General features: G+C 44.2%; 1 long non-coding RNA gene across 1 annotated transcript; it reads right to left on the reverse strand.

The window, feature by feature from the left end:
• Positions 1 to 876: 876 nt before the first annotated feature.
• LOC117519756 lies at positions 877 to 19,046 on the reverse strand. The gene is made up of 3 exons (XR_004563402.1): positions 19,035 to 19,046; positions 12,916 to 12,918; positions 877 to 1,015 (listed from the first exon to the last, which is right to left on the reverse strand). It is a non-coding gene; the product is annotated as an uncharacterized LOC117519756 (long non-coding RNA).
• Between the last annotated feature and the right edge of the window lie 3,116 nt (positions 19,047 to 22,162).

Raw genomic sequence — 22,162 nt, forward strand, 5'->3', positions numbered from 1 at the left:
CTCGTGCTTGCTTGGCTATACTCTTGAATTTTCTGGTGCACAAAGTACACTACTTTACACTTTACGTAAATCCTGTGTGATGCTGGCAGATCGGGTGGCTCTTTTAGAGAGCTGTGTCTGAAAGCTAGAACAGCCTCTTAGCTCAGTGGAGTTAGATGTTACGGTCACTCCAGACAAGGTTAGTGTTGGGCCGGCGAGCGTGCTCATTAGCATCAGCCTACAAACACCAGCTGTGGAGGACTGCTTTCGGACTGTGGTTAGGTGGAGAAAGTCACGTAGGGCTTGGTGCCCAGTTGTGTTACCCCGATCACACTTGCCACTGCAAACTGTGAACCAGTTTTCTCCCTTAAATATGCCTGTTGTGAGTTCTTTGAGCCCACGGGTGACTTCCACTCCTGTCTCCAGGCTGAAATACCAGGCTTTAGTGATAGAGGATTCTATCACCCACAAAGTCAGGTTACAGACGCGGTCTGACGTTCAGTGTATTCTTGGGGCCAGATCTCCTGACATTGCCTCCCATCTTAGGGTGCTGATGCTGCAGAAGGGTAGACAGACAAAGGAACATGACAAGAAATACAGTCACATAGTTATTCATGTCAGTGCCAGTGATGTCAGGATGAAGCATCCAGATGCAGTGTTGTAATGTAATGAAGTAGAAATACTTCGTTAATGTACTTAAGTAGAATTTTGAAGCATCTGTGCTTTACTTCGTCATTTAAATTTGTGGTGACTTTCACTTTTACTCCACTACATTTCTTCAGTAATATGTATACTCTTACTCCGATACATTTCTCTTAAACATCGTCGTTACTTGTTACTGCAATATAAAAGTAGAAGAAATTTGATGAAGCAATGCCCAGGAACAGTGATGGGAATAAGTTACTAACGCCGTTACTTTTTTCAGTAACGATTAATCTAACTAATTACTCTGACTGTCACTATAACTCCATTACCATTACCGACACCCCGTTACTGCACGTTACTGAAGCCGCTCAATAAACATTTTTTTTTTTTACTTCGTGCATGCAGACACAGGACTCTCAGGCGCAAGTGTGTGTGTGTGTGTGTGTGTGTGTGTCTGTCTTGTCAGTGTGTGTGTGTGTGAGAGTGACAAGGGAGGGGAGGGTGAGATAACCGCCTAAGCAATGATGATTGGCTCAGGTACAGTAAGATTACATCTTCAGCTAATCAGAGAAACTAGGTGGGTGGGTGTTTAGAGCGCATGCATAGTGGCGGGTGATTACAGTGCATAGCGAGAGATGGAGAGTGAGGAGGACTCAAGTGTGAAGACAGCGTTTGCCAGATGGAAATACAGACACTACTTTAACCTCGTTGAGGTCAAAGGTAAAAATGTACACGTCGAGTGTACGTTATGTCCCCGAGCAAAAACTTTGTCTATGTCTTGTGTAAGCAACTCCAACCTACTGAAACACCTGTTGACGGCTCACGCTTCCGCTAAAGTAGTGGCCCAAGACACTAGGTAGCAGGGCTGGTGTTAACGTGGGGTCTGCTAACAAAGGGCACGATGAAGGACCCTCAGCGTGTGTGAGCAGCAAAAGCTTGATTTTTGTGCTTCAGCTCCCCAAAAACTAACGCAGACAGAGCTCTGTGACTTGATAGGGAGAACATGCTGCCGATGTCAACAGTGGAGTCAGACTCCTTCAGGGCTCTGATAGGGAAAATACCGAGAAAAGGAGGCGTCGGCCCGCCTTGTAGAAAGACATTTTCGAAATACATTGATGCCGAATATGTTAAAATGAATGCTGAGCTCAAAAAAGAATTTGAACAGCTGGAATATTTGGCAGCTACTGCAGACATATGGACTGCACACAATAAAAGCTACCTTGGCGTAACTGCACACTGGATACATCCACCAACAAACATGGAACGAAAAAAAGCTGCCCTGGCATGCCGACGGTTTAAGGGCCGTCACACACACGAGAGCATCGCCACAGAGCTTGACAACATCCACTCGTCATATGGCGTTTCACACAAAATAACAGCAACTGTCACTGACAATGGCTCAAATTTCATTAAGGCTTTTAAGAGGTATCAGTCAGTCGAGGAGGATGACTCTGGGGATGAGGAAGATGATGAGGTGACTTTTGTTGACATGAATGATGTCTTGCAAAGCCGTGTTGATGAGGATGACGATAGGATTAATTTACCACCACACTACAGGTGTGCATCACACACACTGAACCTTGTGTCTTGTTCTGACATTGAGAAGTGGATTCTCTCCAGACCAGAGAAGGCAATTTACAGGAGTGCAACTGCAAAATGCACAGCCTTGTGGAATAAGGCCAGCCGTTCCACAGAGACTGTAGAGGATGTGGGTGCAAAGATGCTGATAGTGCCTTGCAGTACCAGATGGAATTTTTTTATGAAGCCTTAACTAGGATCTGCAAGATTCCCATAGTCGACCTCAACACCATCTCATCCAAGTTTGACTCAAAAGCAATCAGAAAAAGAGCATCAGCTCCTGAAGGAATATTGCATTGCGATGAAGCCGCTGACAGTCGCCCTACATATCCTCCAGGGTGAGGACAACTGCTACCACGGCACGCTGCTACCTACCCTGGAGACCTTGATGATGAAAACCCTTGAGCTGAAGAGTGGACTCCAAATACTTGTGGACCTTCCAGAGGCAATTGTTGAGGTAAGAACTACATTTCTGTCTAATACACTGTGAAAATGAATAATATAGTATATATTGTACTTGTAATGTGTGTGTGTGTTTGTATAGACAAATCACAACAAACAGTTGCCCCAAGCAACCATGCAAGGCCATACAATAATTACAGAAAAACCCCAACGGTCAAAACGACCCCTTGTGAGCAAGCACTTGGCTACAGTGGGAAGGAAAAACTCCCTTTTAACAGGAAGAAACCTCCAGCAGAACCAGGCTCAGGGAGGGGCAGTCTTCTGCTGGGACTGGTTGGGGCTGAGGGAGAGAACCAGGAAAAAGACATGCTGTGGAGGGGAGCAGAGATCGATCACTAATGATTAAATGCAGAGTGGTGCATACAGAGCAAAAAGAGAAAGAAACAGTGCATCATGGGAACCCCCCAGCAGTCTACGTCTATAGCAGCATAACTAAGGGATGGTTCAGGGTCACCTGATCCAGCCCTAACTATAAGCTTTAGCAAAAAGGAAAGTTTTAAGCCTAATCTTAAAAGTAGAGAGGGTGTCTGTCTCCCTGATCTGAATTGGGAGCTGGTTCCACAGGAGAGGAGCCTGAAAGCTGAAGGCTCTGCCTCCCATTCTACTCTTACAAACCCTAGGAACTACAAGTAAGCCTGCAGTCTGAGAGCGAAGCGCTCTATTTGGGTGATATGGTACTATGAGGTCCCTAAGATAAGATGGGACCTGATTATTCAAAACCTTATAAGTAAGAAGAAGAATTTTAAATTCTATTCTAGAATTAACAGGAAGCCAATGAAGAGAGGCCAATATGGGTGAGATATGCTCTCTCCTTCTATTCTTTGCTTTATGTCATTTCAGGCGATAAAAACAAGATTTACAGAGGTTCTGGAGAGCGACAGTGCTCTCCTGGCTGCTGTGACTCTGCCCAGGTTCAAGTTACGTTGGCTGCGAACACAAGAAAGAAAGGACAAGGCCAAAGCAGAGCTGCTGGCGGTATGTCGTGCAAGTCTAAGAAATGAAGACCAGCAAAAAGGTACAAGCACCACCACACCCACATGTACCAGCTCAACTGTTGAGGATGTGTTCTTCTCCTTTGATGATGAGGACAACACTTCTGCTACTGCGGAAAGTCAAGTCGCAGATTATTTGAAATCAGGAGCCCAAGGGATGGACTCACTTCATGGATTTCCTCTTATAAAGAGAATTTCCCTGAAGTATAATGCTGCCACTCCATCCAGTGCTCCAGTGGAGAGACTGCCTGGGGAAGCTGGTCTTCACACCAAAGAGGAACAGACTCTCTGACCTCAAGTTTGAGAAGCTGCTTCTCCTACGATACAACCACTAGTTTAAGGGCTAAAATGTTGAGATGACTGGGTTGGGTGGGTGGAGAGAGGAATGCATGCATGTTTAGAGTTGGATTTAACAAATCCATGAACATTTTCAGTTCAGTTTAAACAAGCCTCTGTTAAATTGTGTACTTTTCTTTTTAAAAACCTATTTTGAGAACTGTGTTCATCCTTTGTCTAGAGTTCGCGTTGAGTTGCAATAAATGCAAACCTCTGTGCAGGTACTTGTCTTTGCTGTCCTGCTCTCTGTGCATCTGGCTTATGAAACACGCTCTGGGGGGGGGGGGGGGGGGGGGGGGCGCTACGGGGCGAGTAATGCAATAGTTACTTTTACTAGTAACTAGTTACTTTTATAATGGCGTAACTAGTAACTCAGTTACTTTTTGGGAGAAGTAACTAGTAACTATAACTAATTACTTTTTCAAAGTAACATGCCCAACACTTACCAGGAATGAAAGTAAGTCGAAACTCCGTACTGGTCCTTTCCAGCTGAAGCGCAGCCGGTGCACATATTGAAGAGCAGCTTTCACCCGTTTATAATCAAAGAGGAAAGAAAAGTAAGTATCACCTTGGGACTCCGGCAAGGATGGTCGCATTCCTCCCCTCTCCTCTCCTCCTTTTTCTGTTCTCTATCACATCTTCACCAGACCATGAATTCTTCTAATTAAGATTTGGATTAACCATGGAATTGATCAGCTGGTCTCTCAACGCTATTGACACCATTTTTTGACAAGGAACTTGGGTCTGGGGGACCCTGCATGCCCTGATGGAACCTACCCAGCGGGCTATGCTCTCGACACCTGAGAGAATGGAGTGCGACATGCTTGGCTCCACTCTCTGTGGAAGATGTTGATGATTTATTTCTATTCGTTTTTATGGTGGGAGTTTTGATGCTCAATGGTTTGTGCGCTGCCCTGACCCACAGGAATATTAGCAAGACAGCTGCTTTCAGAATCTCATCCCTCATCTGTCCGTCATGATTAATGAGTTGGGCAATGCTGTGTAATCTCAGACTGAGTGAACTCTTGAACCATCTGTAGCATATTGCTGCATTGCAAAGGAATGTGCTGCTGAGGACCGGAGAATATTCTTCATAAATTTGGACTCAAGATGGTCAGAGGTGCAGTAAATGGAATTCTGTATCTCTCCCCCTAACATCAACCTGGCAGCCTTATCGGCTCCTGAAGACCAAATGCCCTGGTCTTCCCCTAGAAGAATCTATGGCCTTGATGAAGAAATTCGCTGCCCTTCTTATCTATCTACTCCCCCACCTGCTGTTGCCTAGCAATGTCAGACTTCACACACACATGGACAGGAACTGACAGAAACTTAACTCATCTGCACATGATGCATGTCTCCATCCCTATTACCCCCCCTCCCCCATGTCTCTCCACTCCCCTCACCCTAGCTTCCTCCCTGCCACCTCGAAGGCAGTGCGTTTTTACTGCTACAGCCTTCAACTACCCAAGCTGGGCGGTGCAGGCCCCTCCTGCTGCAGCCTTCACCCACTTTGCCTCAATTAAAATGACAGACTGCTTCAAGTTTAAGCCCCTTTCACATTGTCATATTTGTAGAGCTGCGTATTGCAGCATTGTGTTTCATTTAAATACGCCCGAAATGCTCGCGTACTCAGCCTTTTTCCATGTTCATTTCATACTTGCAGCTGCGTGTGTTCGCTTTTTTAATGTGTGTACACAGTTGCGTGTACCTTGCTGCCATTTAAAACCAGTTCACTCCTGCCGGCTGTGCAGAACACATCACTGCACTTGGAAAACAGTGGACTGTATCATGGGGTTTTTTTACAGTTGCATTACTGCCACGATCAGGGCGTTTGATGAGCGCACCGACATGCAGCGAGTGCGCTTTTATTTTAAAGTCACAGGTTTGATCAGACCAGTGTTGCCAGATGTACGATAATTGTCGTATTTGTACGATAGTTTTGCCCTCTGTATGATGTACGATCAATAATGGGAAAAAATCCAAAATGTATGATAATTTCAGTTGGTTGCCCAAACATGCATCTCTCTCTGACACCCAAGAATCATTTTGCAGGTGTTGCACTCAGGTGGCATCAAAGACACACCACACACACGGCTGCTGCTGGCTTTGGTCGGCCCGGGGACAAAGTCATTTGAAAGCCCGCCCCCCTCTCCATACAAAGTAATGAGTTCCCAATTCTTGGCCCTGCCCCTCCCTCCCTTGGCCCGAGACAACTGACCTGTAATGTGGACTGTTTTGGCTGCACATGTGCACATATGTAGCTCAGCCCACCACCGTCACCATCACTACACACACATAACGTTTGAGCCTAGCAGCTAGTCTGGTAATTAACACGTTTGTGTCCCTTCACAGAGAAAAAAAATCTTTCTAGTCTGGTAGTGCATTTGCTTGTGCATTTGCGTTCCTTTTGTGCCGTAGTTTCCCCATTACTATAGGGATATTGTGAATTACTGTTTAAAAATGTGACATAAAATTCTTTGGAAATAAAAAAAAAAACACTAAAATAGCTACGTTGTATGCGTTTTGTTTGTGTACGATAATTTCTCCCAAAATACGATAATTTTGAGGTTTTGGTACGATAGTTGCATATTTCCTATCTGGCAACACTGGATCAGATACACACACACACACACACACACACACACACAGAGAGAGAGAGAGAGCAAGCAACTGACCTGCTGTTTCTGTTGTGTTTCTGGATTTCTGAGTTGAGGTTCGATTCCCTGTTCTGATCACACACAGGTGCTGTGGGCTGTGTGATCATGTTCTCAGCTGATTCCTCTGGATTCATGCACCCAGTTTTTGGTTGTGTACAGAGGTGCAGTGTTGCACAGACTTGCTTGCAGTAACGCTGTGCTGCACAGACCTGCTGAAAACTGTGTCCAGTGCTTTACGCTGATGAAAATTAAACATGTTTAATAGCCCTCAACATACTGCTGCACAGGGAGAAAAAACCCAACGTAGAGCTGCTCAACTCAGCGTAGACCAGGGGTGGCCAAGTTCAGTCCTCGAGAGCCACCTTCCTGACACTCTTAGTTGTCTCTCTGCTCCAACACACCTGAATCCAATGAAAGACTCGTTAATGAGTCTTTCATTGGATTCAGGTGTGTTGGAGCAGAGAGACAACTAAGAGTGTCAGGAAGGTAGATCTCGAGGACCAAACTTGGCCACCCCTGGTGTAGACAAAAGGGCCTTTGGTGCACATAAACAATGTCAAATGTATATGTGTTGTCTTTAATTCTGATGTGTGCCATTATTACAGTAAACGAGTAATAACTGTGGATTAATTGCTGTATTTTGTCTGAGGTAATTGGAGTGTAAACGTAATTTCGTTGTTGTCGCACTCGTGTAATGACAATGACAATAAATCTCATCTTATCTCAAAAGAGGAACTTCCAGCAACAACAGCCAAAAAAGACAGTCGGCTGCTTTGTGTCTCTCTGGTGATTTTGCATTTTTAAAGAGCTGGAAGTTTGATTCACAACCTCAAACGGAGAAGTGTTTCGGAGCGCACAAATGGTGCGTTATTCCACCTTCTGAATTAACATCTGCACACAAACGTGCATCCTGTGCAGAATCAGGGAGAGGAAGAAGGCTCAAAAAGCTTTGTGAAGCTGTCGATCTTCTCTTCATGCTCGGCAGAACCAGCGGGAGACCCGACGGAATCACCACAAAACTCCCGCTGGTGTTTGTCCCAGTGGCGGTTCTAGACCAGTTTTACTGAGGGGCCTGGCTGGGGCCAGGGGTTCGTCAGAGGGGCACACTCAACCCGGGGCAAAAAATACAAAGATTTGAAATCTTATCTGATTTGTTTTATTTTCATAAAACTAGTGATTAACCGTGGTAACCAAAGTGAATGGTTCAAAATATCACAATTGAGACACAAATAAAAAAAAAAAAAAATCAGCAGATGAACTGATAATGAAAATAAGTGTTTGGTGCAGTTTGTCAGTCCAACATTATATAAATACATTGACGTTCTTCTACTACAGCAACTGTATTCTGCAGTTTTGGTGATTTCTGGCAAACTGATCAACAAATGAGTTGAGACTCAGTGGCTTTGGCTTCCGAGACTCGATGCTCTGCTTCATCTCTTATCGTTCACGGGGGATCTGAGGAAGGTTCTCACAAGTTTTAACTTAGAAAAACTCTGTTCACAAGAAGCAGGACTCACTGGGATCACAACTGCTATTTTACAGAGTCTGTAGAGCTCAGAAACTCTTCTTTTTATGGCTCAGTGAACCCTACCAGCTCTACTGTACTTTTTGTTTGTTTGTTTTTTTACTTTTCCTTAAATTTGGCACAACTGTGTAACTATAAATGACTGTTCTGTTTCACAAGAGCCTGGCTGCTGTGTTTAACAGAAAAGTGTTTGTGGGTCTTCAAGGAAAAAGACTGTCTTCAGAAAACAATAAATGACTGCATTTATATTGCACTTTTCCATCTGTATCAGACGCTCAAACCGCTTTACAATAATGCCTCACATTCACCCCGATGTGAGGATGCTGCCATACAAGGCGCTCACTACACACCAGGAGCAACTCAGGGATTAAGGACTTTGCCCAAGGGCCCTTAGTGATTTTCCAGTCAGGCTGGGATTTGAACCAAGGATCTTCTGGTTTCAAGCTCAACGCTTAACTACTAAACCATCACCTCCTCTGGAATGGCAGCTTTGTTTCCAGCTACATACATCCACCTGTTGCTCACTTGTCCCATCCCCAACACCAACTGCTCAGCCAGAGGCGGATCCAGCCTTTTATAGGGACTGAGGCCCCCTCCTGGCTTCTCCTTATGGTAAGATACTTGTACTTTCACTCAAGTATCACTTTGAGGTACTTTATACAAGACTGCTCAGAAGTCAAAAAAATGAACCTAGAGATGACTTGTGACCTTGCCAGAAAGCATTGGTGGGCACAGTTCCGCTAATCCGCTAATTATCGAAGCTAAAGTTTTCATTATCGGATTAGCTTTTCAGATAACTTTGAAAACCATCATCAGACCAATTATCTTCCAATATGTTTTGCTCCAGTAATTTTTAGACCGCTAACATATGTTTGGAGGCGTGGTAAACAAAGCTTTTTAGTTAAAAAATTTATTAAGTTTAAAATGAGTTGAATATCTACCTGTTAAATGTTTTGTAGTAGATTTGCAGTTCTATCCTCTGCAGGCAAAGGAGAGCTGTTCACAGAAAAGAAAAAAAGCTCATTTCTTTTGACCCCATACTGATACGCTGGCAATATCACCCAAGTCATCCAAAGGCATACAGTTTAACTTAAATTAACATCATGTCTGAAGTTTAATAAAGTAAAATATAAAAATATAAAAATATCAGATATATATGTTTTAGTTTTAAAGTAACACACTAATTTTGAAGGTTTTAGTGTGGACATGCTGTCTCCACAAAGTGCATTATGGGTAATCTCAGTACATTCACGACAGGAGAAATGCATTTGAGAGGCTCTGATCAGGCTCCACACGGACAGCAGCATTAAACTCTTTGTATATTGTGTCTAAAACTCTCGTGAATATATTCTCTGCGTTTATAGATATTTATAGAGATAGTTATTGTGTTTATTTTATGTAAAAATTCCAGAAGAAACTCAGGCTGCTTCTCCATTATTTTCAATTGGAATCATTGCAATCGATTCCTGTTTGCTCTTTAGAGTCCTGTTTATGTCAAACACTGTCTGCTGTCTTTGTTCCAGAGTAATATATATATATATATATATATATATATATATATATATATATATATATATATATATATATAAGATGTCTGAAATTCAGTTTGCGTTTATTAAATTCCACGCATCTTAAACGTAGCAGACACGGTTAACTGGAATTTTGTTTTTGGCAAGTTTTCACAGTCTCTGCTGCCATCTACTGGCCAGTAGTGTTCAGGGTTCATGGCAGTATGAGTGTCTGGCAGTATGAGCACCAGTAGATGGCAGTGTTCTGTTTATTTTGACCCCGGTCATATCAGACGGTTGTCAAAATAACAACTTGACTTTTTGGCTTTTTTTATACAAATAAAAAAATGGCATATTTTACAAAAGCACATTTATATGTAAACACCAACACACACCTCACATTAACATGTTGGTTTTTACATAGAATGAATGAGTCAACCAATCAGGCACATTTTACCCATAATCCCTTTGGCATCTCTCTGTGTTTGTTAGAAAACTTCAGAATTAGTGCATTATTTAAAATTAAAAGATATATGTTATATTCTAACTTTGTAAAATAACAGAATTGACATTAATGGAGTTATTCTGTCGGTATTAATTTTATTTATAAATCAAATCCATTAGTCAGCACTGCTTTATTTTCCGAGACCTCCGCCTCACGGTGACACTGTTATTGAATAGAGAGTTGAGCTTTGCTGCTCCTCTTAACTGCTTCTCTGCTGGAAGCTATGTAGTAAACAAGAGCTTCCAGCAGGGGGCAGGGCGCACAAAGACAGAAGTGCTGACTCATTGTTTGGGTCTGTGGTCTCCTTTAATGCTACCAGAAGCGATCGTGGTGTTAAACTCAAAATCAGCTTGTTAGTAATTGCAAGTGTACTGGAGTCAATACTCAGAGTTGTTGGTTATCAGTTAGCTGTAGTTTCCGATAAATTTTTGGGTGGTTTATCGGTTTATCTTTATAAAAGTTTACTTTCTAGTTAGCTGATTATCTGTTATCGAAGCTAACCTTTTGATTAGCCGTGCCCACCACTGCCAGAAAGATGTGTCGGCACTGATTTAATAATCTCTGGTCCCCTCCCCTCCCGGGGGGAATGATGAGGCATTTAGCAGGCTGACATTGTTAAATAGGTGGCTGGCACAATACAATTTTGTAGACAGCAAGGCTTTAGTTTTGTTGATAACTGGCCTTTGTTCTGGGGCCGCCATGGCTTGCTGATGCTGAACAGCCGTCACCCTCCTGAAGAAGGCGCCGCCATCTTGTCTGTGAGTATAGATAGAGCTCTACAAGGAGGGTAACATTAGGATTTTACAGCAGGCCATGGAGCAGGTGATTAGAGACCCTGTAAGGCTGATGACTTAGCGGGGAAATTAGTGCAGAAAATCCACTATGGTGATCATGTAGTTTATGTGGGAAATTCATCAAGTTGAAACTGTGGCCTGCATCCATAGGATATGCTTTGCAAACTTAATACCCATTACTACAATGGATGACGTTGAAATTGAGGATGGCCCTTTGGCTGTTCCAGCAATATTAAATATTTCATGTCTGCTACCTACAACCTGCGTGGAATGTCTCAAATCTAAACTTACTTCCAGACATCTTATATATGCTACCCTGGAACCACCCCAAATGAGCATATACGTTTAGTCACGTCCCTCGTGATGTGAAGGAAGGTGGGGGTGTTGCTGTTATTTATAAATCTAGGTTTAGCTTATTAGCTGTCGAGGGTCACAAATATAACTCATTTGAACATCTGATTCTCTGCTCTGCTCAGGATATTAAGCATTGCCAAGGTCAGAAGAATAAAAATCAGTTGTATTACTTTGTCACTGTATAGGCCCCCTGGCCCAGACTTTCAATCAATCAATCAATTTTTTATATAGCGCCAAATCACAACAAACAGTTGCCCCAAGGCGCTTTATATTGTAAGGCAAGGCCATACAATAATTATGTAAAACCCCAACGGTCAAAACGACCCCCTGTGAGCAAGCACTTGGCTACAGTGGGAAGGAAAAACTCCCTTTTAACAGGAAGAAACCTCCAGCAGAACCAGGCTCAGGGAGGGGCAGTCTTCTGCTGGGACTGGTTGGGGCTGAGGGAGAAAACCAGGAAAAAGACATGCTGTGGAGGGGAGCAGAGATCAATCACTAATGATTAAATGCAGAGTGGTGCATACAGAGCAAAAAGAGAAAGAAACAGTGCATCATGGGAACCCCCCAGCAGTCTACGTCTATAGCAGCATAACTAAGGGATGGTTCAGGGTCACCTAATCCAGCCCTAACTATAAGCTTTAGCAAAAAGGAAAGTTTTAAGCCTAATCTTAAAAGTAGAGAGGGTGTCTGTCTCCCTGATCTGAATTGGGACCTGGTTCCACAGGAGAGGAGCCTGAAAGCTGAAGGCTCTGCCTCCCATTCTACTCTTACAAACCCTAGGAACTACAAGTAAGCCTGCAGTCTGAGAGCGAAGCACTCTATTGGGGTAATATGGTACTACGAGGTCCCTAAGATAAGATGGGACCTGATTATTCAAAACCTTATAAGTAAGAAGAAGAATTTTAAATTCTATTCTTAGATGCATTTGATGTGTTCATCTATAACTTGTCAACTAGTGTAGATAACATTCTGATTATTGGTGACTTCAACATTCATATAAATAAGCCTTCTGATCCCCTCTGCAAATCATTTATGGAAATTGTGGATGCATTAGGATGTCAGCAATGCATTCAGGACTCGATGCACATTAGTGGAAATACCCTGGATTTGGTTCTCGCACGTGGTATTGCTGTCACGAATATTGACATCATGCCTCTTACATCGGTGGTCTCTGATCACTCACTTATTAAGTTTACAGTTTTGCTGCAGTGTTTAGTGGAAATACAACCTTATTTATCACTGTGGTGATGCATCAACTCCTCAACTAAGACTGAACTCGAAGCTCGACTGCCTGATATCTTAGCTTCATGTTTGGAAAATGCCCAGTCAGTAGACAGTCTTGTGGATTGTTTAAACTCAGCGCTCAAAACTGCACTCGACACGATTGCGCCACCTGTGTTAAAACCACACCCCCCCCCCAAAATACAGTCACCTTGGTTCAATGATTATTTGCATGACCTCAAGCATAAGGCCAGAGGTCTAGAATGGAAATTGCGTAGTTCAAAATTAGAAGTATTTCACCTTGCGTGGCGTGATGCTATCTTAGACTATAATCATGCATTACTGGCTACAAAGTGGACCAACTACTCTGATTTGATCAACAAAAACAAGCATAACTCAAAGTTCTTGTTCGACACGGTGGCAACACTTATTCATGGACAACTACCTGTAGTTCACTCTCCTTTTACAGCACAAGATTTCTTAGATTACTTTGAGAAGAAAATAGAAGACATCAGGTTAAACATATCCCAGCATGCCTTAACCCAGACACTACACCCTGCTATTGAGGTGGGCACCACTACTGAGGTATTACCTAGATTTACAGAATTTGATAGTATCTCACTGTACATGCTGACGAAACTCGTAATGTCAACAAAAAGCACAACCTGTTTATTTGATCCTATACCAACAAAACTCTTTAAGGACCTGTGGTCCACTCTTGGGCCGACTGTGCTGGAAATTATTAATCTTTCTTTAACTTCTGGATCTGTTGCTAAATGTTTAAAATCTACAGTGATTAAACCATTACTTAAGAAACCTAATCTTGACCCTAGTGTATTGAAAAATTATAGACCGATATCAAATCTATCATTTTTCTCTAAAATTCTGGAAAAAGTGGTGTCACAGCAGCTTGTAGACTATCTTACTGAGAATAATCTCTTTGAGCCACTGCAGTCTGCTTTTAGAAAATATCATTCCACAGAGACGGCTCTCACTAAAGTGGTGAATGATCTTCTGCTTACAATGGATTCGGACACCACTACAGTTCTGGTGCTATTAGATCTCAGTGCTGCATTTGATACCGTGGATCATCATATTCTACTTGATAGGCTGGAGTGGCATGTTTGGCCCTGTTCGAGGCTTTGATTCCTTCTTTCTTTTCCTCTCCTTTGGCTCCTGCATTGTTTTATTAGTGGATTATTTTCATCATGTGTTTATTCTGTGTTCCATTTTGCTTTGTCACTTTGTTTCTTTGTCACTTTGTGTTCTTCTGTCATGATTCAGTTCCATTCTAGTTTTGTCCTGCCGGTTTGCAGTTTCATTTTTTATCATGAGTTTATCACATTTATTGTATATGCTTGGTCACAGGTTTTGTTATTATTTATCTTCTGTGTTGCTTATCTGTCATTGCATTTTCTGTTTATCAGTTATCTTGTTTTGTTAATTGCATTATTTCGTATTCATCGGGTATTTGCAGTTTAACCAATAGTTTGTTTTGTCCGAGTTTATTTAATATTAAGTTCCTTGTTTTTTTTTTTTCCCTTTTTAGACTCATGGACCTTTTAGGTTCACAGACAGTCCAGGTGAGCAAGCAGTGCATTTTGTCCACTTTAGATCAACCACTCCTCGCTGCACCGGAAATGGTCACCACATTTCCTGACTTAACCAAAAGAAAAGCACTATTCAAGCAAGGTCAGCTGCCTACCTGTGTCGAGGACCCGATGGACCTTCTCTTTGGCACACCCCGCTCCATCACGCTGTCTGATGCCGCAGTATCTCCTGCTTATTTTCACCCACCAGCCTCTCAGATGACTCCTGCATCATCTCCAGCCTTGTTGTCCCCACCAGTTCCGGCACCACGGCGCTCCACCGTATGAGAACCAGCAGGCAGCCCCAGACAAGAGGACTGTCTCACCAGCCAAGTTACACGCCGAAGTCAGCATCACCTCTCCCTCCTCCGGTTCCTGTTCCACGCAAGCTGTGGGCACTTCAGCTGCAGCAGCCGGCTCCGATAAGCTCTGCTTCCCTTAAGCCTGTACTGCCACCATCGCCTTAACTCTTGACGGTGCAAAGATCTCCAGAACCATCAGCTCCGCTTCCAGCTACTGAACCGACCATCAAGCCATCAGGAAGTTCCATGTCGATGCCACAAATCACAACGCACGAGCTCAGCGATTTAGCAACAGCACCGGAAGTGTTAGCAGCAATGCTAATGCCACTCATACAAGCTGTTCTGCCATCTTCAGTCCCACTGACCAAAGCTTCAATGGGAACCATGACAATGAGCATGCCCGTCGGTCCTGCCTCGGTGATAAAGGTCCCAGCTGAAGCGTGCTCCGCTGAGGTCTACCATAGCGATGATGTCATCAGAACTGCCTTCTCAGCCCTCCTGGAAGCTCTCGCCTCAATCCACGCCCACGATGCCTGCTTGACTCTCAGTGAAGCTTGAGTCACTGGGTTCTTCTGCCACACCCACAGCGATGTTGAAGCTTACATCACCGGGATACCCTGCCATGCCCACTGTTTCAGAGTCATTTTTTCCAGCCCAACAGTGTGCTGTATACTCGAAGACTTCCTTTGGAGTTGACAGTCACCGAACAGTTAGTGTTCTTTTGTTTGTTCTCTTATTGATGATCTTCTTTCTTGTTTTTCTGTATAACCTGTTATTTCTGCATGCAGTTTTTTGCTCCACTATTAGGCCTGGTTTGGTTATCTAACAATTCATGCACCCAGATTTTGACAGTTATTTCCTGTATGACATATTTCAAGTTTATTTTGTTTTTCTGTTCCCTTCTTAGCTTGAATATGTGTAAGAACCTGGCCGACAGCCTACTATATTGTTTTGTGGATAATCCTCACAGGTTGTATTTGAAATTGTTTGGGTGGAAGAAGCCTCTGTATCAGCTTGCTTGGGTCCACAGTTCTTTGTATTCTTTTGTCAAATGTTTTCCCCCCGTAGTTCTCTTGCTTATTTTTCTTGTATCTGCACCTCATATCAGTGTTTTTCTTTTTCATTTTTTATGGTTTTTGATTCATCAAATCCTTTCCTCAATTTCTGTTAAGGCTCTCAGTTGTCCAGGTTGTTTCCATAGTAGAGAAGCTTGAATCTTCGACTGGACTGGGTTGCTTAACGCAAGGACATTTCGCTTCTAATCGCAGAAGCTTCCTTAGCTAAAATTCTTGCTCTTCTTGGTAGTCTGACTTCTGTCTTGACTCTTGTAGTGAAGAATAACAGAAGCCAGCAAAAGCTGGAGTTTTAAACCTAACCAGACCCCTCCTACTGAGAGGCAGACTGCTATTGGCTAGTGACTAACAATTGCTCTAATTAGCAATAATAGCACAATAGGTGCCTGTTGTGCTCTAGTTAGCACCCTCCTAATGACATGGCAGCTGACCCTCCTAACGATGGGACTGATGCCTCTCCTGACGACGTGAATGACTCATTACCATGAACAAAAGACTGAAACTCCTTTGACCTGAGTACCCCATTGTAAACAGGGGACAAAGCGTGTCTCAGACCCCCTCCCCGGTTAAGGCTGGGTTTCAAGTGTTTCACATACAATGCCTCCTTCACCCCCCTCTCAAACCATTTCTTTTCTCTGGCTAAGATTTTAACTTCCTTGTCACCAAACGTATGGTTAGTGTCTTTAAGGTGGAGATGAACTGCAGATTGAGGTCCACTGACGCCCTCTCTATGGTGCTGGTATAGCCTTTTGTGCAGCAGCTGCTTAGTCTCACCTATGTGGTGTTCGTTACAGTTTTCCTGACATCTGATAGAATACACTACATTGCTCTGTTTGTAACTAGGGATCCTGTCCTTAGGGTGAACTAATTCCTGTCTCAAGGTGTTAACCGGTTTAAAGTAAACTGGGATTTTGTGCTGTCTGAAGATCCTCTGTAGTTTTTCCTCTTACTCCTGCTAAATAAGGGAGAGACACTCCTCTTCTTCTTGGGTCACCTGTGGACACCTGTAGGGCTCTGTGATGAAGAGTCCTGATCACCCCAAGCTTGTGTTCAAGGGGGTGGTTTGAGCCAAAGAGCAGATATTGGTCAGTGTGAGTGGATTTTCTGTAAACCCCCATCTGGAGCTGCTTGTTCTCTCCAATCGTAATGTCAAGCAACCCAGTCCAGTCAAAGATTCAAGCTTCTCTACCTTTCCTCAGTTCTGAAGTCATTTCATCCCTCATGTAGTTCTGCTCTTGGTTTATCCATTTTTGATTTTCCTCTGAGATTGTTCTGCTGGTTGTTCTGCCTTCCACATTCACTCCGAAGGCTGTTTAGTGTCCCAAAGACATTTTTACTGGTTTAGCTGGATTTTACTGGATTTGGGGATGTGTGCCCTAGTCTTAACTAATGATGCCAGTCTCTGCAGTACCCATTCCAAGAGACCAGTTGCTGGGGCGGCATGTGGCCATAAAGGATCACAACAAGAGACATAAGAGGTCTCTGGATGGCCTGGAGGAAAAATTCCCCACCTACATTGATGCTATAGGGGTACCTCACGGTGTACCAGATGAATACAAATTGGTGGATCCAGTAGCTGCAGAATTTAAATCCTTCCCAATTTTTAGTGCAGTCTTCCCTGTGACAATCAATAAGAATGTTGACAGAATTAATTATATCCATTATAATGTGCAGCGCTTGACCAGATGGGTTCAAGGCTGTACATGAACAATTGGCAGCTACATCTCTAATGGCTTTCCAAAACTGAATTGCCGTGGACATGCTCTTGGCTGAAAAAAGGAGGTGTGTGTGCTATGATTGGTAGATCATGTTGTACAATAATTCCAAATAACACAGCACCAGATGGATCTCTAACCAAAGCATTGACAAAATTGAAGACCATGTTGGAAGAACTAAAAGAGCAGTCAGGAATAGAAAATGAATTCTGGAACAAAGCCTTTAGCTTTTTCGGGAAATGGAAAGGTTTGATTGTATCTGCTTTGTTTGCAATAGCAGTATTTGCCGCAATTTTGGTACTGTGGGGGTGCTGTTGCATTCCATGTATAAGATCACTGTGTACTAGGCTGATTGTAACTGCAATAGAAGGTAAATAGGAAGAAATGAGACCCTTATTGATGAAACAAGAAACAGCAGACGAGAGTGATGAGCTGGTTAAAAGTTATGAAGATCTGTTATCCACTGATGGCAGCGAATATTCGGTCTGCCTGCCAGACGAAGCCTATCATGACGCTGTTGAACATCCATCCATCCATTTTCTTCCGCTTTATCCGGAGTCGGGTCGCGGGTGCAGCAGCTCAAGTAAAGCCGCCCAGACCTTCCGATCCACACACACTTCCTCCAGCTCCTCCGGGGGAACCCCAAGGTGTTCCCAAGCCAGCCGAGAGATGTAGTCCCTCCAGCGTGTCCTGGGTCTTCCCCGGGGCCTCCTTCCAATGGGACATGCCCGGAACACCTCTCCAGCGAGGCGTCCAGGGGGCATCCGGAAAAGATGCCCGAGCCACCTCAACTGACTCCTTTCGATGTGGAGGAGCAGCGGCTCGACTCCGAGCTCCTCCTGAGTGACCGAGCTCCTCACCCTATCTCTAAGGGAGCGCCCAGCCACCCTGCAGAGGAAACTCATCTCGGCCGCTTGTACTCACGATCTCGTTCTTTCGGTCATGAGCCAAATCTCATGACCATAGGTGAGGATCGGAACATAGATCGATCTGTAAATCGAGAGCTTTGCCCCCCTACTCAGCTCTCTCTTCACCACGACGGTCCGATACAGCGACTGCATCACTGCAGATGCTCCACGGATCCGTCTATCGATCTCACACTCCATCCATCCCTCACTCGTGAACAAGACCCCGAGATACTTAAACTCCTCCACTTGAGGCAAGGACACTCCACCAACCTGAAGAGGGCAAAGCACCTTTTTCCGGTTGAGAACCATGGCCTCGGATTTGGAGGTGCTGATTTTCATCCTGGACGCTTCACACTCGGCTGCAAACCGCCCCAGTGCATGCTGAATGTCCTGATTTGACGAAGCCAACAGAACCACATCATCCGCAAACAGCAGAGACGAGATTCTGTGGTTCCCAAACCAGACCCCCTCTACACCCTGGCTGCGCCTAGAAATTCTGTCCATAAAAATAATGAACAGAACTGGTGACAAAGGGCAGCCCTGGCGGAGGCCAACGTGCACTGGAAACAGGTTTGACTTACTACCGGCAATGCAAACCAAACTCCTGCTGCGGTCGTACAGGGACCGGATAGCCCTTAGCAAAGGACCCCAGACCCCGTACTCCCGGAGCACTCCCCACAGGGTGCCCCGAGGGACACAGTCGAATGCCTTCTCCAGATCCACAAAACACATGTGGACTGGTTGGGCGAACTCCCATGAACCCTCGAGCACCCGATGGAGCGTGTAGAGCTGGTGCAGTGTGCTGCGACCAGGAGGAAAACCACACTGCTCCTCCTGAATCCGAGGTTCGACCATCGGTCGAATTCTCCTCTCCAGTACTCTGGAATAGACCTTACCGGGGAGGCTGAGGAGTGTGATCCCCCTATAGTTGGAACACACCCTCCGGTCCCCCTTCTTAAACAGAGGGACCACCACCCCGGTCTGCCAATCCAGAGGCACTGTCCCTGATCGCCACGCGATGTTGCAGAGGCGTGTCAGCCAAGACAGTCCCACAACATCCAGAGACTTAAGGTTCTCAGGTCGGCTTTCATCCACCCCAGGAGCCTTGCCACCGAGGAGCTTTCTAACCACCTCAGTGACTTCGGCCTGGGTAATGGATGAGTCTGCCTCTGGGTCCCCAGTCTCTGCTTCCTCTTTGGAAGACGTGACGATGGGATTGAGGAGATCCTCGAAGTACTCCTTCCACCGCCCGACAACATCCCCAGTCAGGGTCAACAGCTCCCCACCCGCACCGTAAACAGTGCTGGTGGAGAGCTGCTTCCGTCTCCTGAGGCGTCGGACGGTTTGCCAGAATCTCTTCGAGGCCGACCGATAGTCCTCCTCCATAGCCTCCCCGAACTGCTCCCAGACCCGTGTTTTTGCCTCTGCGACCGCACGGGCTGCGGCACGCTTGGCCTGCCGGTACCTGTCAGCTGCCTCCGAGGTCCCACCTACCAACAAAGATAAGTAGGACTCCTTCAGCTTGACGGCATCCCTTACTTCCGGTGTCCACCACCAGGTTCGGAGATCAATCAATCAGTCAATCAATCAACATTTATTTATAAAGCACCTTACAGCACTGACTGGTGTCCAAAGTGCTTAACATTATAAACACAAATTCACAAAAATAAAACACATATAGAATAAAATTTTAAAACAACACATAAAGAACATAAAAATAACAGAACATGTCACCTCCCCACTAAGTGTTAAAAGCCAGTTTAAATAAATAAGTCTTTAACTTAGATTTAAAAAGTGCTTGGTCAGGAATAGTACGTAACTCGAGGTAGCTCATTCCACAGTCTGTGGCCGGCTACCGCGAAAGCATGATCACCCCAGCGTTTATATCTTGACCTTGGAACATCTAAGTAAAGCTGGCCAGACGCCCTTAACGTCCTACTGTAGGTGCGCAAAGTTAAAATTTCAGACAAGTAGGGAGGTACAAGGCCATAAATAGCTTTAAAAACAAACATTAAAATTTTAAAATCAATTCTAAAACGAACTGGAAGCCAGTGGAGTGAGTACAGGACGGGCGTAATATGCTCACGTCTAAAAGTGTTTGTCAAAAGACGAGCAGCAGCATTCTGCACCAACTGGAGACTTGCAAGAGACGACTGATTAATGCCCGAATAAAGTGCATTACATTAATCAAGTCTGGAGCTGATGAAAGCATGAATGGCGTCTCAAGATCACGTCTACTAAGAAAGTGCTTTATTTTAGCCAAAAGGCAAAGTTGGAAAAAACTTGCTTTGACAACAGAATTTATCTGTTGATCAAACCTCAAACATCTGTCAAATATCACTCCCAAATTCTTGACAGCTGGTTTTACATAGTTAGCCAAAGCACCAAAATTTGGTGTTACCACATTTGGTATGCCAGAGCACTCAAACACCATGGTCTCAGTTTTACCATCATTCAGGTAAAGGAAGTTTCGGGACAGCCACTGCTTTACATCACGAATACAATTAAATAATGATGACAAAGCATCACTCCCATTAGTCCTCACAGGCAGATAGATTTGCAGATCATCTGCATAACAATTAAAGGACAGATTGTGCTGGGTTATAACTGACCCCAATGGCAGAATGTACAACGAAAATAGAATAGGCCCAAGGACAGATCCCTGTGGCACTCCACAAGACAGAGGAGCAGTTGATGAGGAGAGGTCCCCAATCATGACAGAAAAGCTCCTTTCAGCCAAAATGATCTAAACCACTTAAGTGCAGTACCCTGAATGCCAATAAAATGTTCTAACCGGGAAACAAGTACTGTGTGATCCACAGTATCAAAGGCTGCTGTGAGGTCCAACAGAACCAGCACAGCAGGATTCCCTGCATCCACCGACAGAGTAATATCATTATGAACTTTTAAAAGTGCTGACTCAGTGCTGTGTCGTGATCTAAACCCAGATTGGAATTTTTCAAGGATGAGATTGTCTTCTAAAAATGACTAACTGTAAAAAGACAACCTTTTCTAAAATCTTAGACAGAAATGGCAGATGAGACACAGGTCTAAAATTAGATAAAACTGACGAGTCCAGGTGAGGTTTTTTAAGAAGACGTCGAACCACAGCATGTTTAAAAGCAGCTGGAACAGACCCTGATCTAAGACAAGCATTGATAAAAGTTAGGAGACCCGCCCCAACAGTATTAAAAACCCTCCTTCAGCACCTTAGCTGGAACAACATCTGAAGGACAACTTGTAGATTTTATGTGTTTTACAACATCAGCAAGAGATGCAAAAGAAATGGGCTCAAACTGTTCGAGCACAGCAGAATGTGCACGAGGAGCAGACAACTCAACATTACAGCTCTGATCAGCATTCTGTCTGATTGATGAAACCTTATCAATAAAAAACTAAAGAAACTCCTCACAGGTTGTGGTTGTAGCGTCCATCAAAACAGAGGTGTGTGGATTTACAACTGAGTTTATAGTCTAAAATAACACACTGGGATGATGACAACTGCTCGAAATAATATGAGACAGATATTGTGCTTTTGCCTCCTTCACAGCCTTCTGATAGTCAGTTAGACTGTCCCTCAGAAAACCCAGAGACACCTGTAGTTTGTCCTTTTTCCATTTTCTCTCCGCCCGTCTGCAGCGTTGCCTGAGGGCACGGGTTGTGGCATTTAACCAGGGGTCGGATTTTGATTTCCTGGATTTGCAGCGCATCGGTGCAACAGAGTCCAAAATGACTGTGCATGTGGAGTGGAAAGAAGAGAGGATGTTATCTGGGAGTAATGGAGAAACCAGTCCATTCATGGCATAAAACTGAGAGTCCATGAAGGCAGCAGCAAAGTCCCCCGCTGTCGAGGAGGTGACCAAACGGCGGCGAGAGACAGGAACAAGTGGTTTACCAGCAGATGGAGGAGCAGTAAATTTAAAAATAACAGGAAAGTGATCTGAAATAGCAGCGTCTGATATGTCCTTAAGGGAAACTGAGCGCCCAAAAGAAATGACCAGGTCCAAGGTGTGTCCAAG

The sequence above is a fragment of the Thalassophryne amazonica genome, chromosome 11, assembly GCF_902500255.1.
Source record: "Thalassophryne amazonica chromosome 11, fThaAma1.1, whole genome shotgun sequence".
In the NCBI taxonomy this organism is placed as follows: Eukaryota; Metazoa; Chordata; class Actinopteri; order Batrachoidiformes; family Batrachoididae; genus Thalassophryne; species Thalassophryne amazonica.